We start from the raw sequence: 12315 nt of genomic DNA on the forward strand, positions 1-12315 counted from the left end.
CAAGCCCCCTACAATGGAGCCATCAACCTGCTTCAATTTCAAGGATTGGCGTAGCTTTCTCACTCGCAATCCCAACTATTGCACTGTCTGCAGGTTGACTAAGCATCAGGTGCAGCTTGAGTCTATTAGGGCTTTTATGATTCCCTTTGCTCCCAAATGGGGGGTGATGGTCTCACTTATCATTGGGTCATCTTCCCCCTCATTGTTGCTCTCATAGAGGATTGGGGTTGGGGATCCTCCTCCTTCCTGCCTTCACTGATGGGGGTGGGGGAAGAACTTGGTGCGGCTGTCACAACTTCTCCTTCCTCCGTTTGGACAGCTTCCTTGGTTTCACTGGGTTCGGGGCCTGTGGGGTCAAAATGGGCACTGGTGCCGGGTAGGCTGCAGATCTATGGCCCTCTTGGCCACATTGGAGGCATAAGCTGGGTCCACTCCTCAGGGCTTCAGGAAGGGCAGGGGCCCTCACAGTGGGATTTCTCTGCCCCAGAGGGTGCTTCTCTTTGCTCCTCTTTGGGTGGCCTTCTCTTCTTCCATGCCATTTGTATTCCATTGCAATTTGTATTCCATTAGGTCCATGCCATTTGTATTCCATTAGGTCCAGCTTCATGCTTTTTGCCAGCTGGTACCAGTTGTGTATTCCTCAAGTAGACATGTGTGCTATAACTCCTGATTCAGGCCATCTCAAAAATAGTGGACCAGGAGCTGCTCCAGCCAATGCCTCAGCCTTCCCACCAGCCTTTGGAACTCATAAATGTATTCCACCACTGGTCTGCTCCCTTGCTTGATGGCACGGATGCCCACCAGACTAGCGTGGTGTCTCCGAATCAGGCTCTGAGCTCTCCCAAAAAGGCATTGGGAGCCTTTTTGTATTCCTCAAGTAGACATGTGTGCTATAACTCCTGATTCAGGCCATCTCAAAAATAGTGGACTAGGAGCTGCTCCAGACAGTGCCTCAGCCTCCCCACCAGCCTTTGGAACTCATAAATGTATTCCATCACTGGTCTGCTCCCTTGTTTGATGGCACGGATGCCCACCAGACTAGCATGGTGTCTCCGAATCAAGCTCTGAGCTCTCCCAAGAAGGCATTGGGAGCCCCTTTGTCATGGAGGCCTGTCAACCATTTTGCTGCCTCTCCCTCTTAGGTTCGCCATGATGGCGTTCACAAGCCACATCATCAAAGTAGCCTGGCCCATATTGATCCAGGTGAGCCCACACCTGATTCAGGAAGAACACCAACTTCTCCGGACTCCCATTGAATGTGGCCTTGATTGGTGGGGGCTCGATAGGGCCTGGGGTGTCCCTGCCACCATCCCGCCCAGGAAAGGGCCAGGACTGTGCACCTGCTGCTGCCAGTTGTGCTTGGGGCCACCTGGCAATCCTGTGTGATTGGGTTGCTACCTGTTGGGGTTTAGCGGTGTCTTGCTCCCCTAGAGTTACAGAGAGCAGAACCGGCATGGCAGATAGACTGAGATTCCAGAGGAGGATCCAGTCAACCTCTCTTGCCTCGACCCTGGCTGAGGATGGGGGAAACCACAGCCTTGGGAGCAGCCAGAGCCCCACAGACTGCCATCAGCTGCAGCTCCCCCCATCCTCACCAGGGTTGAGGCAACAGGAGAGTCGCCGAGGGTTGGCTGGATCCTGGGCCAGAAGCTTGGGTTATATGCCATGCCGGTTCTGCTCCCCATAACTCTATTCTGATGAACCTCGCCCTCAGCTATTCAACCGATGGGCAGCTACAGGCTGCAAGGTACCTCCACTCCACTGATTCTTCCCACTCCGCTGCTCTTTTCTCTCTCAATCTTGTGCCCCCGATGAACGCTGCTCCAGGAGAAAGCAGAGGGAACTCAGCTTCAGATGCCTTCAGCAGCACATCCCGCTATAGCTCCTTGCTTGCCTGATGGAGTCGCACAGCTGCTATGGCCTCCTTCCATGCTGCCGGCTGTTCGGTTTTCTCTGCTCGTCCCTTTGAACTAGTCACCACCATCTGGAAATCCACCTGGCCACTGGGCTGTCCTGTTCTTGGCCATCTACATTCCACCTTGGACATCTTCTCCTGGGTCTTCACAGGTCTTCTGGAGGTAGCTGGACAGGCTGCTGGAGACCAGGACTCCTTTGTCATTTTTAATGTTTAATGTCAATGTTCCAACTGACGAACTCAACCAAAGCAAGCACGGCCGAGACGATCCAATGCAAAACTTTATTGAATACACCATTTTGTCACAGATGAGGGAAAACCAGACCTGGATAATTCCTGTGCAAACCCACATAATTAAAGTATAAATTCTTCCTCCCCCCATTAGACTAGGCCACACTGTTCAATTGAGTCTCATTGTATTGTTATGAGAAAAAGTTATGGGAAAAAGCCTTTGGCAAACACCTGCCGAAGTGTCCTTGGTTCTCACTGCTGTCTTCTTGATGTCTGGGGTCTACATTCTTTCCCCTCCAACCTGGTTCTTTGGCAAGCTGAGAAGCGATAGTGGTTGCAACAGCAAAAGCACACTTCAAAACTTGACAGCAAGGCCACCCATCCATTTCAAGACTGTTCCATCATTTCTCAATTACATGCAAACATAGCAATAAACCTTACTTAGGACTGCCTAAGGAGCATATTTGAAAGATATGGATGACTTTCCTCAGCTGTAACTATGTCCAGTTTGTTCCTGGTGCTGTTTCCCTGAGACTATTACATGACCTTACCATCAAAAGAAGCTGCATTGTGGAAAATGCAAATATGCAGGTTTTCTTTAGTTGCATTATAGTTATGAAGTTGAATGATATATTAGACCACAGAGCACATAAAAGAATGTTTCATCCTTATGTAGTAAAGAATGTTCAGTTACAGACCAAAAGAAAAAAAAAATTAAGGGCCCATTCACAGCTCACTCAGATTATGTTCAAATTTCTGTCCACTATTGTTACAGCACAGTTTGGCCATCTTTCTGACAAGTTGCAGTCCTAATTGTTAAATAACTACACACTGTTCTAATGTCTGAACCTATGAATAAACACTCTTAAGACAGATATTATTGAATATCAAAGCCATTACGAGCAGACTGTCTAAGCATCCCAATGTGAGTGCCATTCTATGTCAATATATAGTAAAACCAGTGGCAGTTCAAAAATGTATGTGCAGATCTGTTTTTTGTCATATAGAGAAAACTTTACACCAGAGGTGTTTTTGTGGAAACACCTGGATTCAGAGGCACAATTTTCCTGATCGCTGCTTCTCACTATCTATAGCTGGGTTAGTTCCTCATGTCTTGGCAACAACTGAGTGAGAGCTGTAAATCATTTCCATGGTTAGGCCACACCTCCACTCCCATAAATCCCCAGTCTTCACTCAGTTGCTGGCAAGAATTGTTGTGAATTTTTAGAGCTGTGGAGTTTACCTCCCCTTTTGCAGATTTTATCCTTTTTACTAAGCTAGGTTCGTTAGGTTTTTTCCTTTATTTTTGATTAGCTGTTTCTTTTCTTTCCCTTTCACGAAGGAGAATTAGTAGAAGCTCCTTTGAAGCTGCAAGGATTCGCCCGGGGCTCTAGGACGCCGCATCGGAACACCAAGTTGCCACGCACCCCGCCAGCCACCCAGGGCTTCGGGAATCAAGAGCGCACCAAATTTGAGTTGCGAGGGGCAGGAGAACTCACCATCTGCCGCCACTGCTACTGCTGAATGCATCCAGGCGATTCCCTGTTAAATCGCCAGCAAGCTCAAGATCAGCTGGAGATCGGGTGAGTGTTTGAGCAGCGAGAAGCTCCCTCCCGTACCGGAGCTAATGCGGCTGTTAGTAGGACCTTCAGGCTGCCAATTTAAGCCCGCTACCGGGAAGATGACCTACTTAGAGGGCGACGAGGGCATACGGAAGCAGCGGGGAGTGCTAAGGACCACACGGCCTTTGGTAGGACCTCCGGGCCGCCATTTTAAGCCCACTATCACACGCCCGCCATTGCTGCTCCCATGAGGCAGGCGCTGCCATTTTGGAAGGACCTTCGGGCCTCCAAAGTTGCCCCACCACCTGGCCTAAGATCCGGAAGGGAGCCTGCGTGGGTAGGACCTTTGGGCCACCCTCAATTGCCTCCTTGGAGTAAGAAGCCTAGGGGGGGGGAGAGAGCTTCAGTAAAGCCGGCAGGCTACTGATAAGGGGAGGCCAGCTGCACTCGGGGAGCAAGGATGACAGACTCCCCACTCTCCTCCGACCTGGAACTGGAGGCTAGTCCCCCCCGGCAAGCGAGGCAACACCTCCAAGAAAGCCATGGGTCAGCAGACTGAGGCACCCAGCCACAGGACCCACAAGACAAAGGCAACGCTGGGCCAGGAAAAAGACACCGGGAGGCGTCAGAAGGCCTCAGAACACCATGCCTCCAGAACACAGGAAGCGTCGGCTCTTCGCTCAGACACAGAGGGAGACCCCATGCACAACATCTCCACAGGTTTGAGGAGGGGGGAACAAGAATTGGCACCCACCTTCCCCTCCCTTCAGGAACTGACCGTGGCTGCCCATCCATTATTGCTGTCAAAAGGGGTGTCCACATCACTGCTGGATGTGTCAGCGGCCAGTGGCTTCATGTCACACCGTCGCTTACCAGAAGCCACTTTCACTCCTATGGCAGTGGGCCTTCGTGCCCCGGAGGGTCTACAGCCTATGTCCCAACTGGATCTACAGTCAGCCTTCTCCTCTGCTTTGTCATCCTTTCTGGTGGTGGGGTTGCAACAAAACACTCAGGCGCCCTGCCAGGTGCCAGCGGCCAGGGGATCACATGAGCCTAAGGTGCCACCTCAGAGGGCCACTCATAGACAAACTGAATCCTCAGAGGACTCGGACCAAGCAGAGGAATGCCCGGAGGACATTGAATTCTCTGAGGACGAGGGCCTAGCACCAGACAACCCACCCTTTTCGGGGTTGTTTCGACCTGCCTTATTCAAATTTCTGCTTCATAAGGCAAGGCTCTTGACGAATCTGGGGGTGCTGGGGGAGGAGCCTCAGCATGCTCAGACCCCGGTGGGACCCCACGATGCACTCTTTAAGGTGTCAAGACAGGAAAAAGATTCCATCCCCTGTCCTCACCTGTTCTCGAAAGTAATCAAGACCCCCTGGGGCCAGCCCAGTTCGATGACCACACCCAGCAGCCAGGAGAAAAAGCTCTACTGCTCGGCCCCCGAACTGGAGGACCTGCTAACACTCCCCACAGTGGACCAACCAGTGGCAGCGTTAGCTTCAAATTCGGTGATCTCTACGGATGCCGTGGATGGACTCAAGTCCGAAGACAAACGAGCTGAAATGACCTTTCGGAAATCACACCAAGCGGTGGCATGGGCGATCAGGACAGCGATGGCTACGTCATTCTTCAATCGTGCATCACTCATCTGGCTTCGTCAGTTGCAGGAGAGGTTGCCCCCAGAGGAAACAAGGCTACACCAGGACATAAACAAGATCGTAGCAGCCACAGAATACTCGGCAGACGCCTCCCTGAATCTGTCAAATTTGCCTCCAGAGCCTTGGCCTCCACAGTCACGTCGAGAAGACTGTTCTGGCTTTGACACTGGAAAGCGGACCTCAAAGCGAAATGGAAATTAGCCGCAGCTCCCTACCAGGCTCCGTCTTTATTTGACACGGCCTTGGACCCAGTCCTCATTGAGGACAAGGACAAGAGGAAGGTGCTCCCCTCTTCATCCCGCTGCTCAGAGCGCCGTTACACCCCTTACCCACAAAGACAGCCCTTTCGGACTAGCGCAGGACCAGGCAGTCCGGCATCGCAACGCTCCATGTTCCAGGGAGGAGGCGGTTACCACGACAGACGTCAGTTCCAGGACCGCAGCAGGAATCAACAATCAGCCAAACGCCCAGTCCGGGGCTCCGGGTACAAACCCTTCAGGAGGGGCAAATGACTCCCGGGGCCAGGGGCCCATAAGTGGAAAGCTACACCTATTTCACCATCAGTGGGCCCGCTCAACATCGGATGCGTGGGTGCAATGCACCATCTCACTAGGGCTGTCCATCGAATTCTCTGGCCCACCGCCCAGGCGCTTCCTACACTGAAAGAGCCCTGCATCGCCGGAATTCAAGTTACTCATGAACGCGGAGATCACTCACCTGCTGAACATCAAGGCCATAGAAAGGGTACCCACGGACCAGTATCAGGAGGGGTTTTACTCCGTACTCTTCCTAGTGCCAAAGTCTTCCGGGGGCTGGAGAGGTATACTAAACTTAAAACACCTCAATCGGTCAGTACGCTACCGCAGATTCAAAATGCACTCAGTAAGGTCCATCTTAACGGGCATGAGACGTGGAGACCTTCTTCAGTCAGTAGATCTAAGAGAAGCGTACTTGCACATCCCAGTTCACCCTGGCCACCGGCGTTTCCTGAGATTCGAGTTTGCGGGACAACACTTCCAATATCAGGCGATGCCCTTTGGTCTGTCATCAGCGCCCCGCACCTTTACCAAGCTTGTAGCGGTGGTGGCAGCAACACTCAGAGCCCTGCCGGTGCGTGTCTATGCTATCTCGACGATATCTTGATCCTGTCGGTGTCCCAGCACCAAGCAGTCAGGGACATGGACTTAGTTATAAAAGCATTCCAGGATCATGGGTTCACCATCAATTTCGAAAAAAGTCATCTGGTCCCGTCCACCCGCATTCTACACCTGGGTGCAGTGATAGATTTGGCCAGGAGTCAGGTGTTTTTGGCTCCAGACAGAGCATCATCAAACTAGTTCAACAGGTCTTGGGCTCGGAGAAGGTTCCATTAAGGACCCTATCGAGTCTGCTAGGAAAGATAGTGTCTTGCTTCAACATCGTTCTGTGGGCACGCAGACACTCCTGCTCGCTCCTGTTCCAGTGGCTCCTGTTACCATTCCAACGAGCAGGCAGGGCAGACTTGAAGAACGAGGTGTACTTACCCCCTCAGGTCCACCTCGCTCTAGCTTGGTGGACGTCTCCGGCGCTCCTCAAGGGCTGCAACTTCCTGGAGCCAGACAGGCTGGTCCTGACAACAGACACCAGTCTTCATGGCTGGGGAGCCCACCTGCTCTTGCTAGTGGCACAGGGCCAGTGGTCGGAGACGGAAAGGCACCGCAGCATCAACTTGTTGGAACTACGAGCAATCAGACTCGCTCTGCTTCACTTCCGTTTGACAGTGGAGGGCCAACACATCTTAGTGCTCATGGACAACATCTCCGCCAAGGCCCATGTGAACAGGGAGGGGGGCACAAGATCCCAGGACCTGATGTTCGAAGTGGAAGCCCTATTCAGTTGGGCGGAGAGGCACCTTCGATCGATAAAGGCAGATTGGTCTCCGGGGAGACCAATGTACAGGCCGACTGGCTCAGCTGAAAATGGATAGATCCGGCAGAGTGGCAACTGCACCCAGAGTTGTTCCAGGAACTGGCCTCCCAGTTCAGAACCCCAGTTGTTGACCTATTCGCGACCCGGACCAACGCCCAGGTGCCACACTTTGTGTCCCGCTACCCATCACCCCAGGCGGAAGACCACGATGCCCTTCGGTGCAGATGGCCAGTGGGCCTCCTGTATGCCTGCCCACTGATTCCGCTGTTACCACGACTCATTCGGAAGGTCCTATCAGAAGGGGCAGAGTTACTCCTGGTAGCACCCAACTGGCCATGTCGACCGTGGTATGCCGATCTAGTGGCATTATCAGTGGACCAACCATGGATGATTCCACCTCACCGGATTGCACTGTGCCAGGGGGCCATACAACACCCTGACCCCCAGTGGCTTCAGCTGACCGTCTGGCATTTGAACGGGGCCTCCTAAGGAAGGACAACTTGTCAGACGGAGTCATCGGTACAATCCAGGCAGCCAGAAGACCTTCCACCACTCGTATCTATGAGGCCACGTGGCGAGCATTCTGTGGATGGTGTGCCGATCATCATGTAGACCCTGCTTCGGCGACGGTCAACAACATCCTAGAATTTCTCCAAACAGGCCTTGAGAAGGGTCTGGCCCCTGCCACTCTGAGACGTCAGACTACAGTGATCACGTGTGCTCTATACCCATCCCTCTCCCAGCACCCACGCGTTAGAGGGTTCCTTCAGGGAGCCACAAACTTAAGACCGGCCACAGTGCACCGCTACCCGACGTGGTAGCTACCATTGGTCTTACAAGTGCTAACTTCTCCCCCGTTTGAACCTATGGAGTCGATAACCCTCGAACACCTCATGTTCAAGGTGGCCTTCCTTCTAGCTATCACATCCGCCAGGAGGGTGTCGGAACTTGCGGCATTATCGATCAGACAGGACCTGTGTCTGTTCCGAGATAACACGGTGGTGCTTCAACTGGACCCGGTCTTCAATCCTAAAGTGAATTCCCATTTTCACCGGGCGCAGGAGATTGTATTGCCGGACTTCTATCCTTCCCCATGGGATCACCGGGAGCAGCGCTGGCACAATCTGGACATGAGGTGGGCCCTCCAGCACTACATTAGTAGGACAGCGAACTTCTGGAAGACTGAGGCTCTCCTGGTTTCCTTCAATCAGACGTCGATGGGCTTGAAGGCCTCGCCTTCCACAGTGGGCAGGTGGATCGAAGCTTGTATAGAATTGGCATATAACTTGTCTTCGAGGCCGACTCTGGACAAGGTCCTCCCACACTCTATGTGCAGTGCAGCCACCTCAGCGGCTTGGGCTACCCAAGCGTCGGTGGAGGACATCTGTCGGGCGGCGACCTGGTCGTCGCTTTCACCATTTATTCAACACTACAGGATAGACACCTACGCTTCGGCGGAGGCTTCCTTTGGCCGGCAAGTTTTACAAAGCGTTATCGCCGACACAAATCCGAGGGGCACTCAGCATCCCGACCCTGGAGTTTAGGCTTGGGTACATCCCAGCTATGGATAGTGGGAAGCAGCGATCAGGAAAACGGACGTTGACTTACCTGAACGTCCCTTTTCTGAGCGCTGCGACCACTATCCATTCCCGCCCCTGTTAGGCTTCCTGCCCCGCTTGGGGGTTGGTTGGTTTTTTTGTTGGGGTTTTATCGTTGTCAGTTAATAAAAATTTTCTTTGAACCTATCAGCTTGCTGCGCCTTCATTCAGACTGGGGATTTATGGGAGTGGAGGCGTGGCTTAGCCACGGAAATGATTTACAGCTCTCACTCAGTTGTTGCCAAGACATGAGGAACTAACCCAGCTATGGATAGTGTGAAGCAGCGCTCAGAAAAGGGACGTTCAGGTAAGTCAACGTCCATTTCAGCTCACTTTAGAGCAGCTTTAATGGTGGGAATGTTCATGCTTGTGGGCAGCTACTATCCCCACTGCTAAACTGGAGAAGCAAAGAAGGTGAAAAATGGACATTCCAATACATCACAGGGTACTGCCAACTCCTGCAGTCTTCCAACCCCATCATAGACAGTCCTCTTTATTGCAGGAGGAGTGCATCTCTGCTGTTGTGCAGCATCCAGATCCCAGTCTTAGGAAAAACAGTCATTTTGACAGAGGAAATAGTGAAAAATTAAAACATTTTCAAGCATGAAAAGTCATGGAGGTGCTGAAAAGAAAGGTCACAGTCCAGATGAGTTCACCCTAGGGGCTTCTCTTTTAAAAAGTTTCATGAACCAGGAAGAGACTTCATTCAGTTGCTCTCTCTGACTTTTGAATGCAGGCATCTGCAGTGCTCCATCTCACCATCAGAATCATCTTTAGCAGGTTAAAAAAAGTTATTAGATATTCCAATTTTGGCAAATGAATTAAAAATCACACAATGCTCTTGAAAATATTGCAAATGTTGCAATATTTGTAATTCTTTTATTTGTATCATGAGAAAAACTGAAAACTATAGACATGGTTGGTGTAGACTAAATTTCTATTAAAAGTTGGCTTGTTCTTGGGTATTCAGACCTAGGTGTGTTCAAAGAGAAGTTGGCTGTTGAGGAAGATTTTATTTGGATTCATGCAGTAATCAAGGGGTCACACTCAAGGGAACCCCTCCAAAGCTCTGGTTTGGTGATTCCTAAAATTATTTCTATAAGTATGTGGAAGGCACTAGGGATTTAACAGGCCACATTTTCCCAAGGATTCTATGTATAGTTTCCTGGAGTACAGTTAATTCCTTTCATGCAAACAGGAAAACAGGATCAGTTGATCATGGATAAAGCTGTCATTTGGGGGTGCAACTGGATATGGTTTCGAAATCTGTCAATCATGGCATAAACCTCAATGAAGCTATCACATTTTTGTTTCCACAAAGAAAACAGGCCCATTGAAAGTCAGCAATGCAATACTTGTCAGATCTTCACAACATGGTTGTTTTCATTCAAAGAATCTGAAAAGTGAACTAGACAGAACTAACTTCTGCATAGCCGAGGGATTTCTGGGAAAAATAGCATTAAATTCACAAACTGATAAAGTTGAACAAATCTGTAAATTTGGTTTTTACTTATTTATTTAATTTGTATAACTACCTATTTTAGATTTGTGATGCTGGGCAGCTCACATAATTAAAAACAACCAGACAGTACAGCCAATAAACAAAATAGAAAAATAAAAAATATTGAATCATGAATGTGATCAAAGCTCCCCTTATATTTATGTCTGTTGTACATAAAAATATTGCATATAAAAACAGATGGTGTTTTAGTTGCACCTGTTGAGCTATTCGTATGACCTTTTGGAAGAGATCAAACTTATAAAGATCAAACAACTTTGTGATAGTGATGATGTTAACCGTCACTTTCATTTTAACTCCAATCTTAAATACAGAAATGTTCCCCTTTGTCTCTAGACTTTTAAATCTAAGGGCCATAATAAAATGCAACTTCTTTTATTGCTGCACCACTAAAAACATCCTATTGGGGCTATACTAGGTTGAAATAGGTATCCTGTATCATTCTAAAGCAAGACATAGGGCACATCTTTGTTCTGGAAATGGAGATCTTACAAAGTAGAACTGTCATAACTCCAAAGCTGTACAGGAAGCAGAGCAGGAATTGGGATTAAATGTTTTGGCAAAGGACATCCTTTGCCCTTTGCTTCTCTTAGAGCCCATATATGGAAATCTTCTGCTAAACAATCCCATAGTAAAACTCCACACTGGAAGGAGGCTTCTGTAGCAACTAAAGGGCAATGCTTGGATAATTTAGGCAAGAGCTCTTACTTATTACTGTGAAATTATAGTACATTTTAAAGGATTCCTTATACAGTGAGCAAAGGAGATTCTTAATCTATTAACATTTGCTCTGCTGTTATTAATCATGTTTGGTTATTAATCATGTTTGGATGTCATCTAAATAATGTGTTTGTACAGTGAAGGATAGATCTACAGTCTGGTTTTGAACTTAGACTAGACTTCAATTTGAGGCAAGATTTTATATTTGACAACATATACTTCTAATGGATATTATTTGGATTTTTTTTAATGGAATGCTTTCAGGAAAGGAAAAACTAGAGCTTTAAACCATCCTGCGAATAATTTTCTCTGTTTAATCATTTCCCCAGATCAGTCATTTGGGGGTGGGGTGGGGATTGAGATATTGCAGTTTAGGAATTGGTTTCCTGGAGTTCAAACATTGAATAAACAATAGATAGAAAAGAAAGAGGAGAGGAGAGACACGAGGAGAGGAGGTGAGAGAAGAGTTTGCTTAATGTAAAAACTGTCCTCTTTGCTTCAAGGACAATTTCATTGTTTAGAAATGCAATAGATGCATATATGCTGGGAGGAAAATTCTATGCTTCTGTATATAGGGTATATTCTCTCTGCCTTAATTTTTTGCATGAAGAGACAAACATTAGAAATTACAGACTAAATAAATTACATGGACCCCTTTACAAGCTCTTTCCTCCATCACTGTGCCTTTCTGTTGACCAATCTTGGATATGAGACTAGAGATCTGAATCAATGACCTTCCTAAGAAATTTCTACCTTGCCATGATGAGCAAGATTCCCACTGGAGTGAGTTCTCTAATGCAATCCTGTTCTAGTGGAAACCAAAGCCATATGGGCTCAGGACTGGACGGTCATCGGGCAAAATGCCCAGGGCCTGTAAAACTACAAAATGCCTAAGAAAACATACCCAACCCCATTATATTGTGTAGACTTATGGAGAGATAATAGTATCTCTAATTTGTATATAATGCAAATTCAAACAACTCTAAATTGTGGGCCCATAATTATGAGAGTGGCTAGAACAGACAAAGATTTCACTTTGCCCTTTAGTTAAATTGGGGAGTTGTTTCTGTGGTGGAAAATTGCTAAATATTCTCATGTATTATTAGCATACCAGAACCAGAATTAATGACCAGGACTGGATCATTTTATGGAGGTCTAGCATGCTTATCTCCAGGCTGGAGGTGGATTCAGGGGATCA

General features: G+C 48.7%; 1 protein-coding gene across 1 annotated transcript in view; it reads left to right on the forward strand.

Moving 5' to 3' along the window:
* Nucleotides 1-12315, forward strand: part of RAB28 (RAB28, member RAS oncogene family) — a 402891-nt gene that overhangs the window by 363630 nt on the left and 26946 nt on the right. The window lies entirely within an intron of this gene.

The sequence above is a fragment of the Pantherophis guttatus genome, chromosome 8 (assembly GCF_059756535.1).
Source record: "Pantherophis guttatus breed Tessera chromosome 8, ASM5975653v1, whole genome shotgun sequence".
NCBI classification, from domain to species: domain Eukaryota; kingdom Metazoa; phylum Chordata; class Lepidosauria; order Squamata; family Colubridae; genus Pantherophis; species Pantherophis guttatus.